Here is a 5,918-nt window from a genome sequence, read left to right on the forward strand (position 1 = left end):
TTATTTTCAAGTAGTTAGATCAGAATAATCTAGAAATGATGGCAAAATAATTTGTGCAAGTAAGACTTATATGTACCATTTCATGAGAAACACGAGCATGACTTTTACTGCCTGATGTATGCAATAATTCCATCTCCTTTCGGTTTTGTTTCCCTTGCTGGCTACGCTTCTTCCCTCTTTCACTTTTCCAAAAGGCAACGAGTTCTTCCCAATCTATTGGGCTAACTCTATTATCAGGGACAACTTGGAGTTCCTCATCGGTCTTGTCATCAAAATACAAAGTCTTCAACTCTGATTTGAAATCCCTCCATTTCTTGGCAGCGCTTCCCATGACCCAATCCTTAAGTTTGTCATCCACAACATAATACATCTGTTTTCAAGCATGTGTAAATGTATCAAGCATGTGTAATTATACAATGTAAGGGCGATGTATTAGATAAATGGGCACATTATATTATACCTTTAAGGTTGTCCATAATTGAATTTTTTTTCTCAACTTCAACCTTTCTCCAATCAGTGTGCCTAAGAGATATTTTACTTTTCGCAGGTGTGGAGATGAAGTTGGAAAACTCCGAAGCATTGTCCCCAACTGGTTGTCCATCTTCATTGTACTGTACACGAATTGGTGGCACTGTCCCAATCTATCATACACATTATGCATTCTAGTGCGCCTTTTGCCCTTCTTCCCTTTTGTTTCTTGACCCAACTCATGGTCTAAACATGGATAGTAGTTACTAGGCTATCATACATTTAACTAACAGCCTATATGCACAAATATTAGAGCAACGCACCTTCATCCTCTTGGATGTTGTCACAAGGCATCTCTTCAACATCTCTAGTCGTTTGGGACCTAAGGACTCGAGTTACTTCAACAATAGGCTTTTCTACAGTGCTCTACAAATAAACAAACAGGATGATGTATAAAGTTGTCATGAACTCAAAGCATGAATCAAAGTGCCTCAAAACTGAAGTAATAGATGCAGCAACCAAACAAAAGCATGATATATCACCTTCTTCCTTTTAGTTTGTCACTGACTAGCTGGGCCTCCATTTTCTTCATTTATATTTGAAAATCTAAAGCGACCAAATCGTTCAAAGTCCTTGCTGTTTCTTTCTCTAATTCTTGCTAGCCTCTCTTCCTCTCGTTCTTGAACATTGTCCTCGTCTCTTCCTTTTTCCATTCTTTTTCCTGAAGAGAAAATTAATGACACATTAGATGTCAAGTAGGTAAGCATATAACTGAAAAATGTAAGGAAAAGACACACACTTTGGTTGCTGAATTTCACGAACGAGTGTTCCATCTATATCTGTCCTACTATGAGGTATATTTCTAACATCAACACTGAGATCTACATTGACATCTAGATCAGGGATTGGTACACTAGGTGCATCATGCTGGTCATAAGCACCATCTTCCGCTTCAAACATATCATAAAGGTCTCGTGGATGTGGAAAACTTCTAACAAAACACCAATCTTTATCAAGATCATCTTGCACATAGTACACTTGAGTTGCTTGAGATGCCAAAATAAAAGGTTCATCAGACTTGAGTAAATGCTTGAAGTTCACACGCGTGGCACCCAAATAATCAACTTGAACCCACTTGTCTTGTGCACGGTTGTCAACCCAATCACATTTGAAAAGCACAATACTTCCTTTGTTGTTATAATTTAACTCAAGAATTCCGGTTATCACACCATAATATATTTTATTTGTGACCATAAGATTTTCACTATCTTCACATGAGGGCGACATAATTTGAGAGACAAGAGCAACCCCACTTCTTTGGGTAGGTCTACCCTCATCATAGGACTTCGTGTGGAAATTGTACCCATCTATGGTATAGCTATTACATTTCCTTGCAGCTGAGAAGGGCCCATTAGCTAAAGTTCGAATCTCTTCAGAAATATCTTCACCATTCGCAACTAGTTGTGCCACATGGGATTTAAACCACTCATGGAATTTCACATGGCGAGTGCGACTAATCTCTAACTTAGTCCCATGGCCAATTGAAGACAAATAGGCATCATACTTGCTGCAGGAGTTAAGTACAAAAGTTCAGCACTATGACAAATATCGTTCATAGGCTCAAATGATAACAATTCTTAGAATAACATACCTCAAGTATGGATCTATGTTATCATAATTAAACAAAACATATCGATGTGCTTGCAGCCATGACTTGTGATCCAAGGTCACTACATGCTTTCCAGCCAAAAATCGACCCTTGTTGGTAAAGAATGGCATAGTAGATACATTGGGCTCAGGGACATCAGTTCTGCATTTTCTATTAAATCTAGTCTCACATCCTTGTAAATAACGGGAACAATATGTAAGGGACTCATCAAACACATAGCCCTCTGCAATTGACCCCTCAGGATGGCTCTTGGTACGAACAAACCCCTTTAGCTTCATATTATACCTATATAGTATATACATAACATATATCAGATTATTTTGGAGATGGGAAAGAAACCATATGATACCCAGAAAATAGGTTTAGGGATGACCTCTCTACCAGATACATGCTGCTGTACTTTACTGGGCCCCATAGCCTCCCTTGGGTTGGAAGATGAACCATCAAGTGAACCATAAGATCAAAAAATGATGGCAGAAATATGGTCTCAAGAATGCACAAGGTCTCAGCTATTTCTCCCTCTAGCTTCTCCATATCACTTATGGAAATGACAGGAGAATATATTTGCTTGAAGAATCTGCTGACACGAACCAATGCAATGGCGACTTCCTTTGGCAGTGTGTTCCGAACAGCTAGCGGAAGCAATTGCTGCAAAAGAATATGATTGTCATGGCTCTTCAACCCAGTGATCTTCTTCTACTTGACAAGGACATTGCGGCGTATATCAGATGCACAACCATCAGGGAACCTAGCTCCCTTCAAAACTTGGCAAAACAATTTCTTATTTTCATTGACCATTGCATAGGGTGCAGCAGGCAAATCAAATTCTTCATCAACTGGGACAGGTTGGAGAGCTTTCCTTATTCCTAGATGCTCTAGATCTTTACGAGAAGCATAATTATCTTTTGATTTCTTATCCATGCCTAAAAGTGTGTTAATTATGTTTTCACATACATTCTTTTCAATATGCATTGCATCAAGATTATGAGGCTGCAGCAAGTCTTTCTAGTATCGCAACCTAAACCATATAGATTTTCTTTTCCGAACTATTGGTGGTTCGCCAACCTTGCGCTTCTTGGTGGTTGTTTTCCCGGAAGGGTTCTTTCCAAAAATAGTCTTTCATATTTTCAGTGAGGGCCAAAGCGTCCTCTCCAGTAAGTGGTACAGGTGCTGCCCCTAACTCCACACCACCATCAAAGGAGTCCTCATCAAATCTGTATTCATGGTTTGGATCAAGAAACCTTCTATGATTCATATAGCAAAATTTCTTGCCTTCCTTCAGCCGAAGAGAGCAAGTCTCTGAGCCGCACAATGGACAACCAAATTTACCCGAGGTTACAATACCAGATAGAGTGCATAAGCCTGGGAGGTCAGATGTAGTTGATAATACAGCAGCATGGAGGTTGAAGGGTTTACCGGTCGAGGCATCATAGGTTCTAACACCCTCCTCAAATAGCGAGTTCAAATCATCAATAAGTGGTTCATTGAACACATCAATATCTCTCCAAGGTGACTTTGGACCAGGAATTAGCAGACATAGGATGAAATTTTCTTGCTTCATGCACAACCAAGGAGGAAGATTCAACGGAATTGCTACAACAGGCCAAACACTATATGATAAATTCATTGTCCTAAATGGATTAAAACCATCAGCACATATAAGCAGCCTAACGTTGCGACTATCTTCGGCAAACTCAGGATATTTGGCATCAAAGTCCTTCCAAGCAGGTGCATCTGATGTATGCCTTATTAGTCCATCTCTTGTGCGTTCTTCATCATGCCATTTGCAATCTGTTGCACTCTTCGGGGACACGAACAGGCGTTGTAGCCTCTTCTTTATTGGAAAATAACGAAGAACCTTCCTTGGGACCTTGTGTACACATTTCCCATCAAGGCTGTTCTTTTCAGATTTCCACCGGGAAGTTTTGCATGTAGGACAAATATCTTTATCTGCATGCTCCTTCAAAACAGAATGCAATCATTCTCACATGCATGAATTTTAATATAATCCAGCTCAAGACATTTTATCATTTTCTTAGCTTCATAAAAGTTTTTGGGTAGCTTTGCTGTTGGGAAGGCCTCTTTTAGCAACTCTAGCATCATGTCAAAGCTTTTATCGCTCCAACCTCCAAGAGATTTGGTATGTAGTAACCTAACAATGAAACGTAGTTTTGAAAAGGTTGTGCATCCTGGATAAAGCTCCTCGTTATCATCAGCTATGAATTGTCGAAAAGCATCTGCCTCATGCTTCTTTTTCTTTTCTAGAAGAGGGTCAACGCTCCCAGGCTCTACATCCTCGTGAATTGGAACGTCCCCGCTACCACTATCACTCAAATCCCCAATTAGGTGTGCCATATCTTGAATTATTTCGAACATCTCATCATAATTATCTAGGTCATTCTCCTCTTGAACATCATTAGGTTGGACCGGATCATGGTCACTATCAGATGCAAGAGATGATGATGCCTCCCCATGATATATCCATCTTTTGTACCCAGTAATAAACCCATGATATAATAAGTGCTCATACACATCACTAGCTTCAAACCAACAACAGTTCAAGCATTTTCTACAAGGACATAATATAGCATTCCCTCTTGCTGAATGAGTAAAAGCAAACTCTATGAATTTCACTACCCCATCAATATATGCTTGTGTGTTTCTAGCTTTATCCATCCAACTCTTGTCCATTCTTGATCAAATTCACTATATTTACCTAACATACGAAATAAAGTATACTTCTATTAATGGGGGAAATCTAGTGACAAAATGCATGCCATTCATATCTAATACAAGCAAGGACAAATACAATACGGACCAAGAATGCAATCTGGCATAATAGAATAAATATTCAATTGAAAGATGTCATTTCAGGAACTGCAAAAACTAAAATAGTAGTAAGAATATTATTATCTATGTGATAAAAACAAAGCACTTGTTATGTCCACAAATCTGATTTTTTTAAGGAATACACAAATCTGATTTCGTGAAACATAAACAAAGAAGTGTTGTAGAAACAAGGGTTGAGGAGGCATCCATATGATAAAAACAGAGCACTTATTCTGTCCACATGCTACAACTTCGCATCTATATAAAAACATGCATTCATATGATAAAAACAGAGCACTTGTTCTGTCCACATGCTACAACTTTGAGGCATCAACTAAACACAAAAAGAAGTATTGTAAAAACTCTAACTGAGTGCCTAGTACACAGATTAAACTAACCCATCTAACATTTTTGCAAGTTAGCATTGAATCATCTGCCAAGTTCACAGATTGAAATGGTAATAATTGTACAAGTCAGAATTAAATCTCATTTGCAGGTACAGAATTTAAACCAAACCCAGGCAGCAAAGAAATCTCACCAAATGCTCAGAGAGAGGATGTTCAGGAGGCAGCCCTGTCCACAGAGAGGATGTTGATGTTCAGGTGGTAGAACTGCTCGCCGGAGAAGAGGGACGCTCCGCTGCTTGGGGGAACAGAGAGGATGTTGACGTGCTAGTGAGCTGCTCGCCGGAGAAGAGGAACACCCGCTGCTTGGAGGATCGGAGAGGACATACAGGAAGCGGTCCTGCTCGGTGCTCGACTCCTCGGTCCGTGGGGGTGCCGCAACGCTGCTGTGCGGTTGCTGGGGCCAAAGGCTGACTCCGTCCGGGTGGACGACAGTCGGTGGCGGTGGGGTGGCTGGAAGAGGCGGCGGGGCTGTGGTGGTGGGGGCCGCCGCCGGCAGTACTAGGATTTAGGGCGGCCAGCGGCGGGGAGAGGAGTCGGGGTGCGGC

The sequence above is a fragment of the Triticum dicoccoides genome, chromosome 1A, assembly GCF_002162155.2.
Source record: "Triticum dicoccoides isolate Atlit2015 ecotype Zavitan chromosome 1A, WEW_v2.0, whole genome shotgun sequence".
NCBI lineage: Eukaryota > Viridiplantae > Streptophyta > Magnoliopsida > Poales > Poaceae > Triticum > Triticum dicoccoides.